Below are 26,152 nucleotides of genomic sequence, written 5' to 3'. Positions count from 1 at the left end.
CTGGCCACAGAAAACCACCCCTGCTGAATCCTTTCCACATCTGAACTGGAAAGAGAGAGCAGACGCAGGCAGCACACAGGCCCTTTCTTTCCTTACCTCTTCCTGTTTAGTTGTGTCACACTGCCATTTCTCTTTGGTTCTCCTTTCTTAGTGCCCAGCACCAAAGGGACCATCTGTGGGTTTTATCCCATAGCCAACTCCTATGGGAACAAGGAAACCACTGGATTTTCCAAACCCTTAATCTTCAGGTCTCCCAAATTTTATGGCTAGACTTTTTGAATGCCACCTTCTGTTGGGTAAGGATAAACACCTTCCTTCTCCAAATTCTCCAGGTTCAAACATCCATTTATCTCACTTTTTTTTTTTAAATTGAAGTATCGTTAATTTACAATGTTGTATTGTTGCAAGTATACATCAAAGTGATTAAGTTATATATATATTCTTTTTCATATTATTTTCCCTTATATGTTATTACAAGATACTGAACATAGCTCCCTGTGCTATACAGTAGGTCCTTGTTGTTTACCTATTTTATATATAGTAGCATGTATATGTTAATCCCAAACTCCTAATTTATTTCCCCTCACCCCTCCCCGGCTATCCCCTTTGGTAACTGTAAGTTTGTTTTCTATGTCTCTGACTCTATTTCTCTTATGTAAATAAGTTCATTTGTATCATTTTTCAAGATTCCACATATAAGTGATATCATATGGTATTTGTCTTTCTCTGTCTGACTTACTTTACTTAATATGATAATCTCTGGGTCCATCCATGTTGCTGCAAATGGCATTATTTCATTCTTTTTTGTGTCCATTTATCTGTTGAGTTGGTTAAAACCAAAGGATTCGTACTGACTCATTTGTATCTTTGATGGATTTAGGGCCTAATACTCAGTGCTAAAATCATATTTGAATTTATGTATTTTGGAATGTGTTATTTTATTTAAAATTTTTTTTGTAGACAGCAGTTTCTGAAGTAATCTGTATCCTTTTAGCTTAGCCACCAGAGGAGGGAAGAAATCAGCAGGGATCCTGGGGGAATAAAAGGAGATTTTACTGATATTTATCCCTAGTTTCCTGTGGCTTTGGATGATCCAGTACATATCAGCAGAGAAAGAGTAACCATCTGATATAACTGCAAAGATTTTGGGGCCTGCACACTTAATACCAGTCATTGATTAAGCAGTTTGGAAGACAGTGGGGAGAATCTAGAATTTTTCACTTTATTTCATGGAACAACTTTGAAAGATGAAAAATAGGTAAGTTTAGACATTAAGGGAGCGTTTTTCAAACACTAGCAAAACTACATTAAAAGTGGGTCTTGTCCCCATAAAAGGATGGCTGACTCACCAGAATGATGCCTTTGACAAATCATGGCCAACATTTAGTGTGCTCTTACTATTGGCCAAGCCCTGTTCTACTTTATGTGTATTAAATAATTTGGTCCTCACAGCTCTTTGAGGTAGCTTTGTTATATTACCCCTTGTCAGTTTACAGATGAGGTGATTAAGGCCCAGTGGGGTTAAGGAACTTGCTCAAGTATGTCAGCTGGAAAGTGTCAGAGCTGGAATTGTGAACCCACGTGTCTGTGCGCCTAACCACTCCACCATACTATTGGCTTCTCAAAGATACCATTAAATCTAACCATCAGGATTCCTTATACCAACCTGAAAGTTAGGTGTCAAGAAAGCAGCATGTCATCCTACAGTGTGGTTTTCTTTGCTGGGCTGGACTGAGTGGCCCCATGTTTCTCCTATCTCAAGAGGGTGGTGACGCTGTCATCTGCCTTCCCTGGGCATATTTTGAAATATGATTCTGGAGCCCGTACAGAGTTAATTCAGCAGGGTGGGCTGGAGTTCTGAGATCTGATACTTACAGTGGTGCCCACATGGTTCTGATGTAATGCAGGTTTCTTTCTGGATCTTGGTCTTTTCTCTGAGTGCTGAGTCTCTAGTTTTGATCCTTATGCAATGCTTTTCCACACATTTCAGGCAGAGGGAACAGCAGTGCAAAGACTCTGGGGTGGGGTGGGAATAAGATTTGCATGTTTAAAGATCAGGAAAAAGGCCAGTGTGGTTGGGACTTGGTGAGAAGTGGGAGAGGAATAGAAAATGTGACCATAGGGGTCAGACCACATAGGGCCTCTAGGCTATGGTATGGGGTTTGCATTTAATGCCACATAAAATGGAACACCATGGAGACTTAAATGAATGGCTGATGTGGTCAAATTTAACGTCTTAACCATCACATGAAATTCAAGCACGTTTTTCAAAGTAAAACATTTTCACTAGGCTCTCCATCTAAGAGGAGATAGGCATCTGGGCTGCTTTTCTGAAGATAATTGTTTCTTTAGATATTTCTTTCCACAAATTTATTTTTATCTCATGTTTTACATGTAATATCATAGGTCATTCTACTGAAAAATTGAGACAGCTATTTCTTAATTCTTTTTGCTTTGTTTTTAACATAAATTTTAAAATTCTCTGCATTAAAATCCACATTCTCGAATTTACTGTATTCGTTTTTTATGCCTGCTGTAACAAATTACCACAGACGTAGTGGTTTAAAATAGCACAAATTTATTTTCTTGCAGTTCTTTAGGTCAGAAGTCTGACACAGGTCTCGCTGGGCTAAGATGAAGGTGTCAGCAGGATTGCGTTCCTTTCTGGGGGGCTTCAGGGGAAATGCTTTTCCTTCCCTTTTCCGGCTTCTGGAGGCCACCCATTCCTTGGCTCCTTGGCTCCTGGCCCCCTGCCTCCACCATCAAAACCAGCAATGTTCATCTCTCTGATTGTTCTTCTGTAGTCACATCTCCCTTTGACCCCTGCTGGTAAAGTTTCTCTGCTTTTAAGCATCCATGTGATTAAGCAACACTCAGATAATCCAGAATAATCTCCCTTTATCTCAAGGTCCTTAATTTAACCACACTGGCAAAATCCCATTTGCTGTGAAAGGTAACACATTCACTGGTTTTAGGGACTAGGATGTGGACATCTTCGGGGGTGGCATTAGTCTCCCTACCACACTGTTGCTTCTTTTAGAAGGAAATTGCTTTTAGATTGAAATTTTTATAAAAAATTCAGTGCAACATAAAAGTTAGAAGCTGGTTTGTTTGTTTGTTTTGTTTTTTGCGGTACGCGGGCCTCTCACTGTTGTGGCCTCTCCCATTGCGGAGCACAGGCTCCAGACGCCCAGGCTCAGAGGCCATGGCTCACGGGCCCAGCCGCTCCGCGGCATGTGGGATCTTCCCGGACCGGGGCACGAACCCGTGTCCCCTACATCAGCAGCCGGACTCTCAATCTCTGCGCCACCAGGGCGCAGAAGCTGGTTTGAATCTGGCATTCTGAATGGTGATTTCTCAGTGAGGTTTTCTTCTTTTTCTCTATGAAATCAACAAAATATTTCATCATTTTCTGAAGCCTTTACAAGCCCTGTTATGCCTTAAATGTGTACAGAAGCTTCTATATTACACATAAATTGTTTTTCTTTCAATTGTTTCCTCTCCAAGTATTCTTTCCTTTTATTTGTGCATTATCTTGATGTCAAAGCATTTCTCAACTTGACATTTTCTTTCCAAGGTTTTAGGCTTCCAGCCTAAAATAAAAGCACAGACTTTTTATTGCTTTATGGGAGAAACGCATCACAAAGTTGTTTTTATTCACTATCTGGTTACTTCCCTTTCTGACACCAACATCATTTTAATCTCTAAAAAGTGCAGATGTTTCATATGACATATAGTCAAAAGAGGTCATAGATAAACAATTAAAATTTTATTGGTGTTCTTGGCTAAGTGTCGGTTTTAAAAATGAATAGATTTATGTTTATCTGATTTAAACATGTATAGACATACACATGTATATATTTTATGAACTTTCACTTGTAATCTTTTCTCATTGTCTTATCACCTGATAGCTGACTACCTATTAAATAGACTGCCAGGTACTTAGAATTCTACTGAAAGTTTAAATACAGGTGGAAAGGATTTGAAACATATTATCATCAACCAATATATTATAATCATCAATCCTTTTGTTGTTATCTATTTCCCAAGACTGTACAAGCCTGTTCTATCAGAGTTCTTATTAACTCTTCCACATAAGGATTTGCATTTAGCATTATAGCTTTTTAAGCAAATTTTAAACTTGAGAATTACATGACAGTACACGTGTATGTCTATTCCACTTAGTAGGAAGGACCAAAAAAACTTCACAGCTTTTGTCATTTAATTTGCTCTGTCCCCACATTTTTGTAAATGTTATGGCTGTTCCTTGACAAGTCTCTAGTTTTTCAAACAGAATGACTATTCACAAGAGGATTTCAGTTTTCAGCACTTGGCTTTTAATTATTTTTTCTTCTTAAATATGCAGCTTAAACTGTGAAAATGCCAGTTTGAACTTCACCTACTCAAATTCAAATATCAACCAAAGTTTCCTTAACGCTCGTGGTATTTCATCTTTGCTAAAATCTCTACTTCTTTTATGTCACATTTGAGAAACTCTGCCCTGCCTACTCTTCAGCTCGAGGGGTAGGAAGTCTAGTTTCTGCATCATTTTGGAGACTACATTTTTTTCATCCCAGTTTTTCTGCCTTTGTTTCCAAATTTTGAATTATGGTTAAGTTCCCTTGCAGATTGGTGATATATTCTGAATCCCCCAGGAGGTAGGGTGTGTGTCGGGGACAGCTGATAAATGATCGTAGATTGACATCATCATTAGTGGGGCCACTGGGGAAGCTGGGTTATAGGAGTGGCTTTTAGAAAATCTGTTTTCTTAATCTCTGGATTAAAACATATGAATCTTTTGAAAGGTATATTTCAATATAAACTAACCTAATTTAGGAAAATATCCAGGACTGTAAAATAGTTACATGGTAAATTTGATATGATGTTACTGCTCAGTTTGTGAAAATATTCAGGTCAACTTACACCAATTTGAAAATACTGTATTTGCTGACAAATGGCACAATATATCATAGGCCTAAAAATTGGTTTACAAAATAATCTAAACATTGCATGCAGAGTCAAGATATTTTAAGGATGTGCTTGAGGGAATGCACACCTCCATTTCCTGGGAAAATAAAGAACTCAGTGCTAAGGAAATTGATGTTATGCTAGAAAGTTCCCTATCTGAAATATGTATACACGTTATGAAGGGGAAAAGAAAGCCATCTGTCTAACACATGACTTCTAAGTATTGGAAACAAAAGTCTAGACTATAATGGATATAACTCAATATTTAAATTCTTCCATTAACAATCTTAAGGTAATTAATTCTTAAATATGTGAGAATTGATTGGGTGAAGGAAAGTGTAATTTGCTGCCGAGTATTTCAAGTTGAATACAACATGGCTTGTGCTTTCATGGCCATTTAATTGGAGAGAAAAAGCATGCATGGAAGTAATTACTGAACTTGATAGAGAGTGTTCACGGCCTTAGAAAAGGTAGAGCTCAAATATTGTGGGACTTTAGAGGATAAACAGTTACTTTTAACTGATTCTAGAAAAGCTTAGTGGAATTGGTATTTGAAACGGGTTATGAAGGTTATTTACAAATCTGGTCATTCAGAAGGAACAGTACAGGGGAGACTTGGAGGGTGGAGGGTAGAGGATGTAGTTCAGCTTAAAGTGTGGAAGGACAGAGTGAAAAATAGGACACGTGGCCCAAACTGACACTCCTGCTGCATCGCATCTGAAGACATATTTTCATTGGCTTGAAAAGTATCAAATTTTATTTTGAATTAGTTTCCTAAATTTAAAAGCTAGGAGATTTTATATAAGTATATTGGTTTCTGGCTTCTCTTGAGACATCAGGCCCACATTGTTCCCTGGCAGGGATCAGCTAGAACGGAAGAGCAGCCTCTTCAGATGGCGCTCATGGCCTCCATTGGTTTTTGTGCCCCAACACCTGCCTCGCCTCTGTTGGGTTTGAGGTCACACTACCAAGTTAAGACTAGATCGTGGAGTCTTGTATGAACGAATTAGAAAATTTAACTTTTTTGGTGTTTTTTTTTTTTTTTGCGGTACGCGGGCCTCTCACTGTTGTGGCCTCTCCCGTTGCGGAACACAGGCTCCGCGGCCATGGCTCACGGGCCCAGCCGCTCCGCGGCATGTGGGATCTTCCCGGACCGGGGCACGAACCCGGGTACCCTGCATCGGCAGGCGGACTCTCAACCACTGTGCCACCAGGGAAGCCCCAAAATGGTTTTTGAGTGAAGGAATGACATAACCAGAACGCTGTTTCAGATAGATCTATCCAGGAGCTCTGTTTTAGGTGGATTTGAAAAGTGAGAAATTAGAGGTGGAGAGAAAAATTAGGAAGCTACACAATAAAGTAGGTGAGATACAACGAGGGTGAAACTGGGAGAGGGGCCAGGTAGAGAATTGTGAAAGTGGAATTTGTAAGATTTTGTGACTGTTCATCTATGTGAGGTTTGAGACAGGGAAGAATTCAAGGGTCTTGTCTCCACCTCTCTTGCCCACATAGTGCCTACGTAGTGTTGATTTGTATTTAAGGGACATCAGAGCAAACAACCCTATGAAACTTTGGGGTTTATTTATTATAAATATGCTAAGGATTTTGTTCACATATTATGTAGAATCTCTTCACAATTACTTACCCACAGAGGAATTTTTTCTCTGGTCTTGGTACTAGAAATGTGAATGTATATATTGAAGAGCTGTGTGGTTTTCTTTGTCTGGACACTGTGAACTGTGTCACTACTTGTACCCATCCTTTCTCTTTGGCTAATATAGGAAGCTCAGAGCAAATATGTGACTGTATTAATTTTACTACAAGCACTTTGTGTGCTAACTTCATTCTTGGCTCCATCTTAAGTTTTTTTTTTAAACTTTAAACATACTTTTTTTTAAAAAAATGTTTTTTTTTAATTAAAAGAATTTCCTTCTCTTTGTTTTATTGTCTTTACTACTAATTCTAAAGGTATTTATGTAATTATCATGGAATTTTAAGTTACCTTATATCTTTTTACAGAATAATCTAGAGTAAAAATGATATATTATAATCACATTAATTAAGCTCATGTTTAAATTAAGCCTGAATTTCCCCTTTTATGGCTTTATAAAGATTAAATAGAACAGTATCTGGATTTGATAAAAAGTAAAATAAGGGAAATAGTTTATGAGGATTCTCAGGGTTTGATAATGTAGGGCAAATTAATTGACTCAAAGACAAGCCAAGAAATGTTACTCAGAAATGGGAAAATATTACAGATATGTTATGAAGTTTGTACCTGGTTAGAAAAAAAATCTTATTTCATTTATAAGAGACTATCTAAAAATATGCACATTCTAACATCAAGGTGGTATTCATTCTGATTTGTATATAATTCTATCCTGAAGCTATGTCTGAAAAAAGTTTTCCAGACTTGGGGGAAAAAAAAAAAACAAAAACTGTCTTTGTCTATGACTCAAAAGTGGATTAAGGACTCTAGCCCACTGAAACATCTTGCTAATAAGTAGATACTAGTCTGGTAGTTCTATTCCTTGAATTTTTTTGCTTGGATTTTCAAACAATTACCTATGTTCTTTCAGCATATTTTTGACATTCTGAAACTACTGACACAAGCAAGAGATGCTTCTTATCTTTAGGATGGAAAGAGGTTGAGACTGTGATGAAAACATTCATGGCAAAACATTTATGTAGACTGAAAAAATGCAACATGCATTTTTGGTTTTTTATAAGCAAAGTAATTTCACTTTTAAAGACTGGAAAAAGTGTTATTGCCTATTTTATTTGAGATTAATACCTCTGATATTATTACAGATTGGAGAGAAAAGCATTAGACTGAGAGTCAGGCTTATTCCAGATCAACCTTCAATGGGCTCAATGACTTTAGGCAACTTGGTTAATCTGTCTGCAATTTACTTTCTTCATTTCTAAAATGGCACACTGTCTTTGAACTAGGTGATCTCTTCCAATCCTAACATTGCATAACTTTCATCTCTATCATCCATATGTGGCTAAAAGATTCATGCAGGACAAGTCCTCTCTATGCATAAAGAGGTTCTTTTAGTTTGAGGCTTTCATCTTTTAAGAGCTTCCTTTTGGTTTTACATGTCTCTTTGCTTTGTGCCTGCCTATTTTAAATTTGACTCTATCATTGACAGCTCATAAAGTGAGTGGAAATAGATCATGCTGAGGAGAAAGAAGATTGATTAAAGAGAAAGATCAATAAGGGAAGAGGAATGTGTTGAAGCTGAGAAAATAGTTAATCAAGAGAGTAGGAAGAGAGGGTTGAGGATCATAGCCTCAAAACCTTTTTGATTTGGGAAATATTTCTGTATTTTATTCCTTTATTTAGAATTAACTATTTGAATAAATTCCCTCAGACCATTTCTATGTGCCAAGGACCATGGGTCAAAGGTGTTTGGCTCATTTTATTTTCTTTTTGCCTATTTTATGTCTCTTATTGACTTCTGAAAACAAATTTGTCTACTATCAATTCAGCGAATCTGTTCATATTTGAATCTATTCTTGTTAAATTTTTAGAGCTGATTCCTTTTTAAGAGTCATGATTAAAACCCCACTTAGCTTCTGGAACATACCCTCTCTTGTTTCTCATTCGACCTCCCTGACAATGCTTTTCCCTCTCCTTTGCTGGTTCCTTCTCATCTTTAGGAAGGACTTTAAATGTTGAACTGGCCCAGGACTCCCTCCTCAGGCCTTGTACCATCTTCATCTGCTCTGATCTGTAGGTGGTCTCATCCAGTTTTCTTGTATTACATACCATCTATATGCCGAAAACTCTTAATTGTCAGAACTCCCATAGAGACCCTGAGAGAAACTTGCTAACTATACAAAACTGGTTTATTAAACTTGCTAAGCAAGGGGTCTTGACAAAACCTCAAGGGCTTCTCAAAAGGAGGATGTAAGGAAGGGCACTTAGAGGGCTTTAAGGGCTGGAGTTAGTCATCTGGTAGTTTTAAGATGGAAGCAAGTGTGTCTGGGCAGGGGTTGGTCAGAATTGAGTGAGCTGCTATTCAAATGCCTCCTTGTCAGAAAGGTCTTCCTTGATTATACTATGTAAAACAGAGCAACTCTATTCCAACTTTATATTCACTCAAACTGCTTTATGATTCATAACACTTCTCAGTGTGGCATATTTTATATCAATTTCCTGTTTTAAATTTTTATTCAAACACAAAGTCACAAAAATTATAATCATCCTCATCAGTTCACTCAGTCCCATGTAATTAATTTTTTTCATCTTGATCTTTTGTTAGCACTTTTATGAGTTCATCAGTTTTCCATTAACTTTCTGAAAGTGCTTATTCATTCAGTTCAGCATTATGGTCAGTTACCAGAAACATGTACTTGTCAGAGTCTTTTCCATGAATTCCTTGAAGATGAAACCCTTTTATAGGAACATTTTTGCAAAAGCATCAGAGTACACCCAGAACTGTCTGTAAACGACAAAAGACTTAAAAATGACCATGGTTAAAGATTTGATGAAAGTTCATAATAATGCAATTGACAAGGAAATTTAGTTATTTCTGAGATATACATTTTAAAGTAATAACTAGAATTATGACTTATAGCATTATACCAGCACATATAAGATTTTTAGAAATTTCATGTAATGTCTGAAATATTTAATATTAACATATTTCCATACAAATAACCCAATGAAAGTTTAGTATTGGTTGTTTGGTTTGTTTGTTTGTTTTTTTATACTGCAGGTTCTTATTTGTCATCAATTTTATACACATCAGTGTATACATGTCAATGCCAATTGCCCAATTCAGCACACCACCATCCCCTCCCCACTGCGGTTTTCTCCCCCTGGTGTCCATACGTCTGTTCTCTACATCTGTGTCTCAACTTCTGCCCTGCAAACCGTCTCATCTGTACCATTTTTCTAGGTTCCACATACATGCATTAATATACGATATTTGTTTTTCTCTTTCTGACTTACTTCACTCTGTATGGCAGTCTCTCGATCCGTCCACGTCTCAACAAATAACTCAAATCCGTTCCTTTTTATGGCTGAGTAATATTCCATTGTATATATTCACCACAGCTTCTTGATCCATTCACTTGTCAATGGGCATCTAAGTTGCTTCCATGACCTGGCTATTGTAGATAGTGCTGCAATGAACATTGGGGTGCATGTGTCCTTTTAAATTATGGTTTTCTCTGTGTATATGCCCAGCAGTGGGATTGCTGGATCATATGGTAAATCTATTTTTAGTTTTTTAAGGAACCTCCATACTGTTCTCCATAGTGGCTGTATCAATTTACACTCCCACCAACAGTGCAAGAGGGTTCCCTTTTCTCCGCACCCTCTCCAGCATTTCTTGTTTGTAGATTTTCTGATGATGCCTATTCTAACTGGTGTGAGGTGATACATCATTGTAGTTTTGATTTGCATTTCTCTAATAATTAGTGATGTTGAACAGCTTTTCATGTACTTCTTGGCCATTTGTATGTCTTCTTTGGAGGAATGTCTATTTAGGTCTTCTGCCCATTTTTGGATTGGGTTGTTTGTTTCTTTAATATTGAGCTGCATGAGCTGTTTATATATTTTGGAGATTAATCCTTTCTCCGTTGATTCATTTGCAAATATTTTCTCCCATTCTGAGGGTTGTCTTTTCATCTTGTTTATGGTTTCCTTTGCTGTGCAAAAGTTCTGAAGTTTCATTAGGTCCCATTTGTTTATTTTTCTTTTTATTTCCATTACTCTAGGAGGTGGATCAAAAAAGATCTTGCTGTGATTTATGTCAAAGAGTGTTCTTCCTATGGTTTCCTCTAAGAGTTTTATAGTGTCCGGTCTTACATTTAGGTCTCAAATCCATTTTGAGTTTATTATTGTGTATGGTGTTAGGGAGTGTTCTAATTTCATTCTTTGTAGCTGTCCAGTTTTCTTACTGAAGAGACTGTCTTTTCTCCGTTGTATATCTTTGCCTCCTTCATCATAGATTAGTTGACCATAGGTGCATGGGTGTATCTCTGGGCTTTCTATCTTCTTCCATTGATCTGTGTTTCTGTTTTTGTGCCAGTACCATATTGTCTTGATTACTGTAGCTTTGTAGTATAGTCTGAAGTCAGGGAGTCTGATTCCTCCAGCTCCGTTTTTTTCCCTCAAGACTGGTATGGCTATTTGGGGTCTTTTGTGTCTCCATCAAATTTTAAGATGATTTGTTCTAGTTCCATAAAAAACGCCATTGGTAATTTGATAGCGATTGCATTGAATCTGTAGATTGCTTTGGGTAGTATAGTTATTTTCACAATATTGATTCTTCCAATCCAGGAATGTGGTATATCTCTCCATCTGTTGGTATCACCTTTAATTTCTTTCATCAGTGTCTTATAGTTTTGTGCATACAGGTCTTTTGTCTCCCTAGGTAGGTTTATCCCTAGGTATTTTATTCTTTTTGTTGCAATGGTACATGGGAGTGTTTCCGTAATTTCTCTTTCAGATTTTTCATCATTAGTGTAAGGAATGCAAGAGACTTCTGTGCATTCACTTTGTATCCTGCAACTTTACCAAATTCATTGATTAACTGTATTAGTTATCTGGTGGCATTTTTAGTTTTCTCTATGTATAGTGTCATGTCATCTGCAAACAGTGACAGTTTTACTTCTTCTTTTCCAATTTTTATTCCTTTTATTTCTTTTCTTCTCTGATTGCCTTGGCTAGCACTTGCAACACTATGTTGAATAATAATGGTGAGAGCGGACATCCTTGTCTTGTTCCTGATCTTAGAGGAAATGCTTTCAGGTTTTCACCATTGAGAATGATGTTTGCTGTGGGTTTGTCATATATGGCCTTTATTATGTTGAGGTAGTTTCCTCTATGCCCACTTTCTGGAGAGTTTTTATCATAAATGGGTGTTGAATGTTGTCAAAAGCTTTTTCTGCCTCTATTGAGATGATCATATGGTTTTTATTCTTCAGTTTGTTAATATGGTGTATCACATTGATTGATTTGCGTATACTGAAGAATCCTTGCATCCCTGGGATAAATCCCACTTGATCATGGTGTATTATCCTTTTAATGTGATGTTGGATTCTGTTTGCTAGTATTTTGTTAGGGATTTTGCATCTGTATTCATCAGTGATATTGGTTTGTAACTTTCTTTTTTTGTAGTATGTTTGTCTGGTTTTGGTATCATGGTGATGGTGCCCTATAGAATGAGTTTGGGAGTGTTCCTTCCTCTGTAATTTTTTGGAAGAGTTTGAGAAGGATGGGTGTTAGCTCTTGTCTAAATGTTTGATAGAATTCACCTGTGAAGCCATCTGGTCCTGGACTTTTGTTTGTTGGAAGATTTTTAATCACAGTTTCAATTTCATTACTTGTGATTTGTCTGTTCATATTTTCTCTTTCTCTTTCCTGGTTCAGTCTTGGAATGTTATAACTTTCTAAGAATTTGTCCATTCCTTCCAGGTTGTCCATTTTATTGGCATAGAGTTGCTTGTTGTAGTCTCTTAGGATGCTTTGTATTTCTGCGGTGTCTATTGTGACTTCTCCTTTTTCATTTCTAATTTTATTGATTTGAGCCCTCTCCCTCATTTTCTTGATGAGTCTGGCTAATGGTTTATCAGTTTTGTTTATCTTCTCAAAGAACCAGCTTTTAGTTTTATTGATCTTTGCTCTTGTTTTCTTTGTTTCTATTTCATTTATTTCTGCTCTGATCTTTATGATTTCTTTCCTTCTGCTAACTTTGGGTTTTGTTTGCTTTTCTTTCTCTGGTTCCTTTAGGTGTGAGTTTAGATAGTTTACTTGAGATTTTTCTTATTTCTTGAGTAGGCTTGTATAGCTATAAACTTCCCTCTTAGAGCTTGCTTTTTCTGCATCCCATAGGTTTTGGATCATTGTGTTTTCATTGTCATTTGTGTCCAGTTATATTTTGATTTCCTCTTTGATTTCTTCAGTGATCTCTTTTTTCTTTAGTAATGTATTGTTTAGCCTCCATGTGTTTTTACATTATTTTTCCCTGGAATTGATTTCTAATCTCATAGTGTTGTGGTCAGAAAGGATGCTTGTTATGATTTCAATTTTCTTAAATTTACTGAGGCTTGATTTGTGACCCATGATATGATCTATCCTGGAGAATGTTCCATGCGCATTTGAGAAGAAAGTGTAATCTGCTGTTTTTTGATGGAATATCCTATAAATATCAATTAAATCTCTCTGGTCTATTGTGTCATTTAAAGCTTCTGTTTGCTTATTTATTTTCATTTTGGGTGATCTGTCCATTGGTGTAAGTGAGGTGTTTAAGTCCCCCAGTATTATCGTGTTACTGTCGATTTTGTCTTTTATAGCTGTTAGCTGTTGCCTTATGTATTGAGGTGTTTCTATGTTTGGTGCCTATATATTTATAATTGTTATATCTTCTTCTTGGATTGATTCCTTGATCATGAGTCCTAGTGTCCTTCCTTGTCTCTTGTAACACTGTTTATTTTAAAGTCTATTTTTTTCTGATATGAGTGTAGCTACTCCAGCTTTTTTTTGATTTCCATTTGCACAGAATATCTTTTTCCATCCCCTCACTTTCAGTCTGTATGTGTCCCTAGGTCTGAAGTGGGTCTCTTGTAGACAGCATATATATGCGTCTTGTTTTTGTATCCATTCAGCAGGCCTGTGTCTTTGGGTTGGAGCATTTAATCCATTCACGTTGAAGGTAATTATTGATATGTATGTTCCTGTGACCATTTTCTTAATTGTTTTGGGTTTGTTTATGTAGGTCCTTTTCTTCTCTTGTGTTTCCCACTTAGAGAAGTTCCTTTAGCATTTGTTGTAGAGCTGGTTTGGTGGTGCCGAATTCTCTTAGCTTTTACTTATCTGTAAAGCTTTTGATTTCTCCATCGAATCTGGATGAGATCCTTGCCGGGTAGAGTTGGTTGTAGTTTCTTCCCTTTCATCACTTTAAGTATGTCATGCCACTCCCTTATCGCTTGTACAGTTTCTGCTGAGAAATCAGCTGTTAACCTTATGGGAGTTCCCTTTTATGTTATTTGTCATTTTTCCCTTGCTGCTTTCAATAGTTTTTCTTTGTCTTTAAGTTTTGCCAATTTGATTACTATGTGTCTCGGCAGTGTTTCTCCCTGGGTTTATCCTGTATGGGACTCGCTGTGCTTTCTGGACTTGCGGTGCGATTTCCTTTCCCATGTTAGGGAAGTTTTCGACTATAATCTCTTCAAATATCTTCTCTGGTCCTTTCTCTCTCTCTTCTCCTCTGGGACCCCTATAATGCAAATGTTGTTGCATTTAATGTTGTCCCAGTCTCTTAGGCTGGGACAGTCTAAGAGTCTCTTCCACAGCAGTGAATTCCACCATTCTGTCTTCCAGGTCACTTATCCGTTCTTGTGTCTCAGTTATTCTGCTATTGACTCCTTCTACTGTAGTTTTCATTTCAGTTATTGTATTGTTCATCTCTGTTTGTTTGTTCTTTAATTCTTCTAGGCCTTTGTTAAACATTTCTTGCATCTTCTTTATGTTTGCCTCCATTCTTTTTCTGAGGTCCTGGATCATCTTCACTATCATTATTCTGAATTCTTTTTCTGGAAGGTTGCCTATCTCCACTTCATTTAGTTGTTTTTCTGAGGTTTTATCTTGTTCCTTCATCTGGTATATAGCCCTCTTCATTTTCATCTTGTCTATCTTTCTTTGAATGTGGTTTTTGTTCCACAGGCTGCAGGATTGTAGTTCTTCTTGCTTCTGCTGTCTGCCCTCTGGTCTCAATTTCCTTTTTATTCTTGGTCTCCTCCCACTGTTATGTAAAGCTCCACTAGGGCAGGGTTCTCACCTGTCTGGCTCACCACCAGATCCCTAGCACTTAGAACAAAGCCTGGCACCTAATAAGTATTTAGTGTTCCTTTGTGGAATAAATGCTGCTCTTAATTAATGCTAGTGTAATGACTACCTTTAAACTTTTAATTATTTAGTAATTATTTCTCAGTTTAAATATGTAACTAGATTTGAAGCCATTTCTAAGGCTGCAAACAGTTGGTCCCCAGCAGAGCCTCATCTTTTAAGGTTGTCTAGGTTTGTGGCTGCGGTGTCCCTTTTCAGATGGTGACAGTTCCAAGTGACTAGTCCAAGACAGTGGTTAGTGGGCATGAGGGACGTGTCGTCTTGTTTTTTTTATTTTTATGAAACTCGGTATAAAAGGGGAGCAAATGGCATTTCTTTTTTTCTTCTAATTTTCTTTCCTTTCCTCATTTCTATTTGCCTCCCTCCCACAAATCACCTCCCTTGCTCTTTTTTCTTTTTTTCGTAAGGAAGCTTAGCTCTTTTTGCTTACCCCTAGAAAAACAATTTGATCTAATTTTAATATGGTGAAAAAAATGAATCACTGATTTTGATTTCTGCCAAACTTTCCAGAAGTCTCTCAAAGCCATGTTTCATAGTCGGTATTTATTTATATAAACTTACAACCAGTTTTTAAATAGACAAGCAATGAGATGTGTGCCACGAGTGCTCCGATTTGAGAATGAACAGCGTGTGTGAGGATAAATTTCATTGTATATGGTGTGACCATGTGATGATTTGTGCGGGTCTTCTGAAGCAAGATCTTGGGTCAGGAGATCAGATGACAGCTAGAATTGTACCTGAGGCTTTGAAGAAGCTTAGGATGTACATCTTCCTATTTTTTTATTTTTGGTAAATTTTCTTTTAATTTTTATCAATGTAATACACAGGTTAAAAAAATTTTTTAAAGTACCAAGAGGCTTATAATGTTTAAAGTAGCAACAGCAGCTGCCACTGCTGCACTCGCCACTCTTCTAGCAAGTCTCAGTCCCCAGTGATAGCTGTTTTGAACACTTAACAGATTTTTTTTCTAGTATTTAACTTTACTTGTAAAAATAATATGCTTATATCGTTGTTTCTTGATGTATCAATGCTAGATTCTACCTTTTGACTTTCTGTTATGTTAGGTAAGCATTTAGCTCTCCTACATCACCCTTCCAAATCTCTTCCCTTAACCATCCGATAGAGTTACAGCATAATAAAACAATAATCATTTACATTAACATAATTCTGCCAATATTATTCTCTGAAAGCCAAGTAGTATATTATGATTACATTTCCTTTCTTCAACTTTTTGCTTCTCCTATAGTTACTGCTTATCTAATTCATTTTTTTTTCCTGTAGTTAGCAATTACCTAATTTACTTCTTGATGGTTATCTTTAATTTTTCAAATGCGTTACCAGATCTCTTATTAGAGCCATAGAGTTGAATAATTCCAAGCAGTATCATTCACCCTGGAGTTGTGTAATATTGTGGTATTGTAAGCCTATCAGTAGTTTTTCTCCTAGTCCCCTGCTGCATTTCCATATAAATTTTAGAATCAGCTTGTAAGTTTCTACAAAAGAAATCTAGCTAGAATTTGTTTGGGTTTGCATTAAATCTATAAATCACTTTGAGAAGTGCTGACATGCTGACATCTTAATATTTAGTCTTCCAGTCCCTGAACAAGATACGTCTCTCCATTAATTATGTCTTCTTTATTTTTTCTCTGTATTGTTTTGTAGTTTTCAGTGTAGAGGTCTTACACATCTTTTGCCAGATTTATCTATAATGATATTTAAATGATATTGTTTTAAAATTTCAATTTCTAATTGTTTGAGATACAATATAGAAATACAATGAACTTTCCTGGCATCCTGCAACTTGCTAAACTCACTTATTAGATTGTAAGAATATACTTATAAGAGCACTTTTGTAGATTTCATTGAATTTTACATGTAGATGATCAATGTTTTCTGTGAATAAAGGCAATTTTTAAATTTCCAATCTGGATGCCTTTTATTTCCCTTTCTTACCTTATTGTACTGTCTAGAACAGCTAGTGTGTTGACTAGAAGTAGTGAGAGTGAACATCCTTGTGTTGTTCCTAATCTTGGGGGTGGCGCATTCAGTCTTTCATTGTTAAGTATGTTGGTGATAGGTTTTTTCATAGACATCCTCAGTATGCTAGAGCTATTATGAGGAATGGATGTTGGATTTTATAAAATGCTTTCTCAGTATCTACTGAAATTATAATATGTTTTTTCTTTTTGGTTCTTTAGTATGATGAAATACACTGATTGGTTTTAAAATGTTAAACCAAGCTTGTACTCTTGGGCTAAACACTGCTTAGTCATGATAATTTATACTTTTTAATATATCATTGATTTAATTTTCTAAATTTCTGTTTAGAATTTTTGCATATAATTTCATGAAAAATATGGTCTGTATTTTTTTTTTTGCTTGTTATATCTCTATTAGGTTTTAGGGTCAGGGTAATGCTGGCCTCACAGAATGACTTAGAAAGTATTATCATCCCTTCAATTTTGTAGAAAATTTTGTGCAGAATTGGATTTTTTTCCTTAAATATGCTTCCAAGTTCATTATTTCATCAGTGAAGTAATCTGGATCTAGAATTTTCTTCATGAGACAAATTTTAATTAGAAAATTAAATTTCCTTAATAGATTTCGTACTGACATTATCTAGCTCTCCATGGCGATCTTTGGTACTTTGAGACATTCAAGGACTTTTCCATTTCATTTACGTTTTAAAATTTACTCACGTAAAGTTATTCATAATATTACATTGTTATTCTTTTACTATATGTATAATTTATAGTGATGTCACCTCTCTCATCGCTGATATTGACAATTTTTGTCTTACCTCCTTTTATTCTGATCAGTCTGGCTAGACGTCTGTGAATTCTGTTGATCTTAAAGTGTATTTCCTATAGGCAGCATAAATTGGGTCTTGCCTTATTTAACCAATATGACAATCTTTGACTTTTAATTGGTGATATTTATATTTAATATGATTATTGATATGGTTAGATTTAAATTTATCACCTTATGATTTGTCTTCTATTGTTTTATTTGTTCTTTTTCCCCTTTTCCTCTTTATTTCTTTAGATTTAATTGAGTATTTTTCATGATTCTATTTTACCCAACTTTTTGACTTATTAGTTATAACTTTTAAAATTTTTGTTATTTTAGCACTTGCTTTAGGGTTTATAGTATATTACAATGTACTGTCAAGTGGTAGTATACTGTGTATACTATGTATACTGTACTGTACAGTACAAGATCCTTACAATGGTGTACTTCCATTTCTCCCCTTCTGACCTTTGTGCAATTGTTGTCACATATTTTACTGTTATGTTTATTATAAACTCCACCATGCATTATTATTCTTTTTGTTTAAATGCTTAATTATCTTTAAAAGAGACTTAAGTAATAGGATTTAGACATATATTTACCCAGATAGTTCACATTTCCTGTGTTCTTCATTCTTTTGTGTAGATCCAGCTTTTCACTTAGTATCACTTCCCTCTACCTGAAGGAATTGCTTTAATAATTTTTGTAATTGGGTCTGCTGGGAATGAATTCTTTCAGCTCTCATATATCTGAAAATGTCATTATTTTGCCTTCATTTTTGAGAGATAATTTTGCTAGATGTGGAATTAGTCTTCTAGCATCTAGTGTTGTCTATTAAGAAATCTGTTTATATTTTAATTCTTGTTAAATGTTCCTCTGGAAGATTTTAGGATCATGTCTTTATCTCTGATGCCTGGAAAATTTAGAGAGATGGGCCTTAGTATCTATCTTCTTGTAAGGGGAATTTCCTGACCTTTCTATCTGGAGACTAGCAACCTTTAATTGTGGGAAATTCATTTCCTTCACAATTTTCACTCTTCTAATATTTCTCTTCTTTCTCTCCTACAAGTATTAATTCAATGTTAGCTTCCTTGATTAACTATGACTTATCACTTCCCCTCTTAAAAAGAAAAAACTTTGAGTGTGTGTGTATTTGTGACTTACTTTTTTCTGGGCAATTTAATTCCTAGCAGTTTTCTAAATTTTGTATTCCTTTGTTTATGGATTTTTTTTGCTGTTATCGTTTTAATGTTCAGGAGTTCTTTCTGACTTTAAAATTTTCTTTTAAACATTCTTTTCTCATTTTTATTTTTTGTACCATGCTTTTCTTTTCTTTTCTTTTTTTTTTCTATTTTAATATATTCTTTTTTTTATGTTTAGAACTTTTCATTGTCTGTTTTGCCTGCATGGATGCTTTTTTACTGTTTGCTTATCCCTTTCATTTTGGTGTCTTTCCTAAATTATCAGTGATCCTTGCTTGGCTGTCCTTTCATATTTGAGTGAGACACTACAAAGTGAAAGGTTATCATTTGAGTATTTGAGGGGCATGTCTTCATGGCAAGGTGCTCTTCAGAGAACCACTTTACTTGGGCACACCTACTTGTCCATGTGGAAAGATATATTTATATATTTTCCCCAAGGCAATTTCTTTTCTCTAGAAAAGAATCTTTTAATTTTCTTCATGAGAAGAATAGTCTGGCTACAAGTTTGCGGGAAACTAAAAGAGGCATTGGGGGCCTCCCATGATTCATATACAGACTTCAGTCTCATGTTTCATTTTGTCCTTTACTGTACCTGATGTCCTTAAGTCCCAAACTTCTTCCTTTTTTTTCTTCTGAGAATAAAGCTGCAAGCTCTTGTCTGAGATGGGCTGGGTTGTACAAGTCAGCCGGTATGGGGGTGTTATCTAACCCCATGTGATGGAGAGGAACACTGGAGGTCTGAGCTCCACATGCAGTTGTCAACCAATTCTGTATTGTAGCCCTTAGTCCCTTCCACTCCTCTGTGGTACCCAGAGTCACAGTACTGCTTTCTCAGAAGCAAATCGGCTTGCTTCTTAGAGGTATCTCCTGCAAGTGCTTTAGGCTGTAGCTTCCTCTGTGCACTGAATCAGTTTCTACTCTTCCATTCTCTTGAATATTCTTTATTTTTTTATTAGAGTATAATTGCTTTACAATGTTATGTTAGTTTCTGCTGTACAGTGAAGTGAATTTATATGTATACATATATCCCCTCCCTCCAGGGCCTCCATCCCCCACCATCCCACCCATCTAGGTCATCACAGAGCACCAAGCTGATTTCCCTGTGCTATATAGCACGTTCCAACTAGCTATCTATTTTACACATGGTAGGGTATTTATGTCAAACCTAATTTCCCAATTCATCCCACCCTCCCCTTCCCTGCCGTGTCCACACGTCTGTTTTCTACATCTGCCTTTCTATTTCTGCTCCTCAAATAGGTTCATCTGTACCAATTTTCTAGATTCCACATATATGTGTTAATATACAATATTTGTTTTTCCCTTTCTGACTTACTTCACTCTGTATGACAGACTCTATGTCCATCCACATCTCCACAAATGACCCAATTTCATTTCTTTTTATGACTGAGTAATATTCCATTATATATATGAACCACATCTTCTTTATCCATTCATCTGTTCATGGACACTTAAGTTGATTCCATGTCCTGGCTATTGTAAATAGTGCTGCAATGAATGTTGGAGTACATGTGTCTTTTTGAGTTATGGTTTTCTCAGGGTATATGCCCAGTAGTGGGATTGTGGGTCATATGGTAGTTCTATTTTTAGTTTTTTAAGGAGCCTCTGTACTGTTCTCCACAGTGGCTATATCAATTTACATTCCCACATTCTCCAGAATAGATCACACTTGGGGTCACAAATCAAGCCTTGGAAAATTTAAGAAAACTGAAATCATGTTAAGCATCTTTTCCAACCACAACACTATGAGATTAGAAATCAATTGCAGGAAGAAAACTGTAAAAAACACAAACACATGGAGGCAAACAGTGCACTGTTAAACCAAGCTATTACTGAAGAAATCAAAGAAGAAATTAAAAAATATCTAGAAACAAATGACAATGAAAATACGACGATCCAAAACCTATGGGATGTAGCAAAGCAGTTCTAAGAGGGAAGTTTATAGCAATTCAAGCTCACCTCAAGAAACAAGAAAAATCTCAAATAAACAATCTAACCCTACACTTAAAACAACTAGAGAAAGAAGAACAAAGAAAACCAAAGTTAGTAGAAGGAAAGAAATCATAAAGATCAGAGCAGAAATAAATGAAATGGAAACGAAGAAAACAATAGCAAAGATCAATACAACTAAAAGTTGGTTCTTTGAGAAGATAAATAAAATTGATAAACCTTTAGCCAGACTCATCATGAAAAAAAGGGAGAGGACCCAAATCAATAAAATTAGAAATGAAAAAGGAGAAATTACAACTGACACCACAGAAATACAAAGGATCATAAAAGACTACTACAAGCAGCTCTATGCCAACAAATGGACGACCTGGAAGAAATGAACAAATTATTGGAAAGGTACAACTTTATAAGACTGAACCAGGAAGAATTGGAAAATATAAACAGACCAATCACAAGTAATGAGATTGAAACTGTAATTAAAAATTTTCCAACAAACAAAAGTCCAGGACCAGATGGCTTCACAGGTGAATTCTATCAAACATTTAGAGACGAGCTAACACCCATCCTTCTCAAACTCTTCCAAAAAATTGCAGAGGAAAGAACACTCCCAAACTCATTCTATGAGGTCGCCATCACCCTGATACCAAAACCAGACAAAGATATCAGAAAAAAAAAATTACAGACCAATATCACTGATGAACATAGATGCAAAAATCCTCAACAAAATACTAGCATACCGAATCCAACAACACATTAAAAGGATCATACACCAATGATCAAGTGGGATTTACCCCAGGGATACAAGGATTCTTCAATATATGCAAAAAAAATCAATGTGATACATCATATTAACAAATTAAAGAATAAAATCTATTGAATATTCTTATCTGCTATCTCTGCACTGCTGTTCTCATTATCCACGTGGGTTCATAGTTGTAGGTTTTTGTTTTTTTTTTCGTTTTTAAAGAGTCATGTTCAAGCCTTCACTGGCATTTTGATTGGTTTATTTTAAAAGACTGCACTAGAGTTGAGTTAGGTTTAAATTGCCATAAAGACTTCTGGCTATGTTTTAAAGGAATCCAGTCTAAGAAGGGGCAGAGAAGAGGTTTTCCTCATCCTCTAATGCATGTTAGGTTTTGTACAATGCACTTAAACCTTCTTTGTATGTTAGGCAGCTTATCTCCCTTTTAAAAGTAAGGAAACAATGGCTTGTTAGTAAACCTTCTCCAGGCTATATAAGAAAGAACCCAGCTTTATAAGCTATGCAGTTTCAGATCATTCTCTATATACTAGTGCTTCTCAACTCCTAGGGTAGCTTGTTGGCCCAGTTTGTCTGGGACCATCCTTGTTTTGTCACGGAAAGTGCACATGCCTGGAAACTCCTCAGTCTGAGGCAAAATGTGATGTTTCTGGTTGCACGTTAAAATCACAACAGAGGTTTTTTTAAAAAAAAACCATACAAATTCCTGGGTCTCACCTTCCCAAGAATCTGATTTAATGACTCTGAGGTGGGACCAGAATTACTTGATTCAAATGTTCAAAACACTTACTTACACCATGCTGCCACTCAGGAAGTCAATAGCCTGAATTCCACCATCTTTTAATCCCTAGCTGTTATGTAAACCATTAAGTCCAGGGGTTATCAGTATATATAGCATGACAAAAGAGTAGCCTCTAGACAGGTGTTGTTGGCCAAACTGGCCTGCTGCCAATTTTTGTAAATAAAGTTTTATTGTAAGCCACACCCATCACATTGTCTATGGCTACTTTCTTGTTATTACTATAGCTGCAGAGTTGAGTAGTTTGAGACTATTGGATCCCTAAATCCTGAAATATTTACACACTGGTGTTTTACATAAAAGATTTTCTGACTTCTGCTCAACCCTAACATGACTCAAAACCCAGCCCAAACCGAACCAAACCAAACAAGGCCTACCATATTATAAGTGCCACTGGGCACTCAGCAAAAGAATTCTGGTTCTAAGGCCTGAGGTTGGAAGGGAGTTGTGAAATGCCTTTCAGATTTAATGTGTGCACGTATAACCTGGGGATCTGGTTAAAATTCAGATTCTGTTTCAGTAATGTGGGGTGGGACCAAAACCCTGCATTTCTAACAGACTTGCATGTGGTGCTAATGTTCCTTCTCCAGGGACCACAGTTGGAGAAGCAGGGATGTAGGTCACTGGCTGCTTATCACAGTAAAGACGGGGTCACCTAAAGCCACATGGCAACTGATTGCCACAATAAAAAGAGCTACTGCCTATTGACCATGTCTATGATCCAGGTAAGACAAATGAGGAAGAACACCCTAGTGTGTGAAAGAAGCAGGTCTTTAATGTCACTTTAGAACAGTGGCTCTCACAGTGTGTAGCAGCGACATCACCATCAGCATCAGGATGCAGCATCTTAGGTGATCAGCTTCATAGCCAACTCTGGACTGGGAAATCCTGGGAAGGCACAGGTTGCTGTGCTTAAGGTGGGATAAGTCAAATAATGAAAATTTCCCTATCTGCCAGGGACAGTTTCCCTCTGATACTCTGAAGGAGGGTAACGGGATTGGGAATGCCATGCAGACCTGAGGTACCACAAGTTTCTGACTAAATCAAAGAAACTGCAACCCTACCCAGAGTAAAATAATACTTTTTTAACCAAAAGAAAAGAAAGCTCTGGGTACCTAATTTTGCACTTGAATCTGTTTTGTTGTTGTTGATTTTACTTTAAGTTGATGGTATCTCCTATATCTTTATTTAAAAAATTAAATTACAAATATGTGTTTAGAGTAGAAAATTATAAATAAAAATATTAAATTGAAATCAACCATAATAATATAAAATTCCAAGATAAACATGCCTATTTTCCCAAGCCTTTACCTAAACTGGTTATTACACATTTTGAAAACAAATTCAGTAAATGAAAAACTGTATCTCATTTTTTAATTAACATTACTTCAACATGGGAATATTATTTATAAAAGTAATGTGCACCCATTTAAAAACAATCAAATAATTCAGAAGTATATGCCATAGAAATTTAGTTTCTTTAAATCCTAACAACTTGGTGTATAAAGACTGATAGGTGTATAAATACCTGTTTACATAACTAGACTCATTATTCTGTAGCCTGCTTTGTTTAAGCCAATTACTTTTTTTTTTTTTACATCTTTATTAGAGTATAATTGCTTTACAATGGTGTGTTAGTTTCTGCTTTATAACAAAGTGAATCAGTTATACATATACATATGATCCCATATCTCTTCCCTCTTGCATCTCCCTCCCTCCCACATTCCCTATCCCACCCCTCCAGGCAGTCACAAGGCACCGAGCTGATCTCCCTGTCTATGAGGCTGCTTCCCACTAGCTATCTACCTTACATTTGGTAGTGTATATATGTCCATGCCTCTCTGTCGCTTTGTCACAGCTTACCCTTCCCCCTCCCCATATCCTCAAGTCCACTCTCTATTAGGTCTGCGTCTTTATTCCTGTCTTACCCCTCGGTTCTTCATGACATTTTTTTTTTCTTAAATTGCATGTATATGAGTTAGCATACTGTATTTATCTTTCTCTTTCTGACTTACTTCACTCTGTATGACAGATTCTAGGTCTATCCACCTCATTACAAATATCACAATTTCGTTTCTTGTTATGGCTGAGTAATATTCCATTGTATATATGTGCCACATCTTCTTTATCCATTCATCCAATGATGGACACTTAGGTTGTTTCCATCTCCGGGCTATTGTAAATAGAGCTGCAATGAACATTTTACTTTTTGATCAGATAGACCTGGATTTGAGTAGCTGTGCCATACATTGGCTGGGTAAACTTGGAAAAGTTATGTAAATTCTCTCATGCTCTGTAAAATGCACCAATCATATAGATGTGTATATTGTATGTATAAATATATATGTATATATATAATATATGCCTATGCCCCAACTTATCTTTTGCATTTCTAGTTACAGTTATGCCTCTAACTTTTATGTGATCAAATCAATTCAATTATTTTTAAGTATTTTCTTTAAGGTTTGGTGTTCTGTTTTCCATACCTTTTTAGTATAGAATATGCACTATTAATGTTTATGTTGATGTTTTGATAAAGAGTTTTTTAGTTTTTGGAAGAGTCAAACTTCCTGGAATTTTAAGTTCAGCGTAAGGAGACTTGATTTTCATCCTTTTATTACCAGAAGGATATACACAGCAATACAGCTGATATGTTTTCAGATTATAGATCTGAGGTCCTTGAAGTCCTGCTAGAGCTCCAAGATGGGTCCTTGACAGATGTAACTTGGCAGTTCTCACAGAAGCTTATAAGTAACTGGTGTATTTTTCAGAATTTAAGACATACCATGTCCTGATTCCAAGCACACTTAATCCAAAAGTATTTAGAAAATGCTTTACTGTAAGGAAATGTGGGTTTGTTGACAGCCTTGTGATCTGGCTGCCTCCTGGAGAAATACTATGGTTATTTTAAACAGGACTGTGATGCTGCAACGGTGGAAGCAAGGAAAGATGCCTTGATCTTCACCACCAATTTCAGGCCAAGAGATTAAAAGTGAAGGATGCTGCTGAAGGTCTGAGTCAGAGCGAAGCAGCACTTATCTGTACCACAGCTTTTATCTGTCATCTTTTATTGGCCAAGCAAAGATGCTGCAAATGAAAGCATTTGGAGCCACTGTAATGATAGACCATCAACAGTACGGTTGAACTTGCTTTAACCTTGGTGGTTTCTTGCTATTCCTTTGTCAGTCAAGGTATTTGACACCATGTCCTTTAGTTATTTGAAGTTACCTTAATACCACCTTGTTAAACTTTTCCTTTCATTGTTATTAAAACATTTTCTTTTTTTTAAGGTATGTGTTTTGGTATAGAATTCTGAGGAGAACCTTATCTACTAAATTATTCTATAAAAATAACATATATTACCTAAATTCCTAATAAAATTTTCAACACCTGCTGCTTGCCACTTGCCATTTTCACCAACATGAGCATTATTGTTTCTGTTAAGTTTTAAGGGTTTTCATGTGACCTACAGATAGCCTTGGCTGTTAATAACTTTGTTTAAATGCACATTGCAAACTTGCAAGGAAAGCAAATCAAAGTAAAAACTATTTCCCTTGTCAATTGAGATGCACAAAAATCTTTGACAATGGTTTTAGTGTACAAGGAAACAAGAATCACTGAAATCATGACTAAGCAAAAGCTACTAATAAGCAAGAGCACTTAGTGGTAATGAAAATATTCTCACTTGAAGTACTTATAACTTGCAAGTTATTAAAGCCAAACCATTACCCCCTATTATCTACTCAAACTTTTATTATCTGTTCAATATACTGCATTAGGTTGGTGGAAAGAGTGGACAT

This window comes from Lipotes vexillifer, unplaced genomic scaffold (genome assembly GCF_000442215.2).
Source record: "Lipotes vexillifer unplaced genomic scaffold, Lipotes_vexillifer_v1.1 scaffold924, whole genome shotgun sequence".
NCBI classification, from domain to species: Eukaryota; Metazoa; Chordata; class Mammalia; order Artiodactyla; family Lipotidae; genus Lipotes; species Lipotes vexillifer.
Note: the sequence above shows the minus strand (reverse complement) of the source record.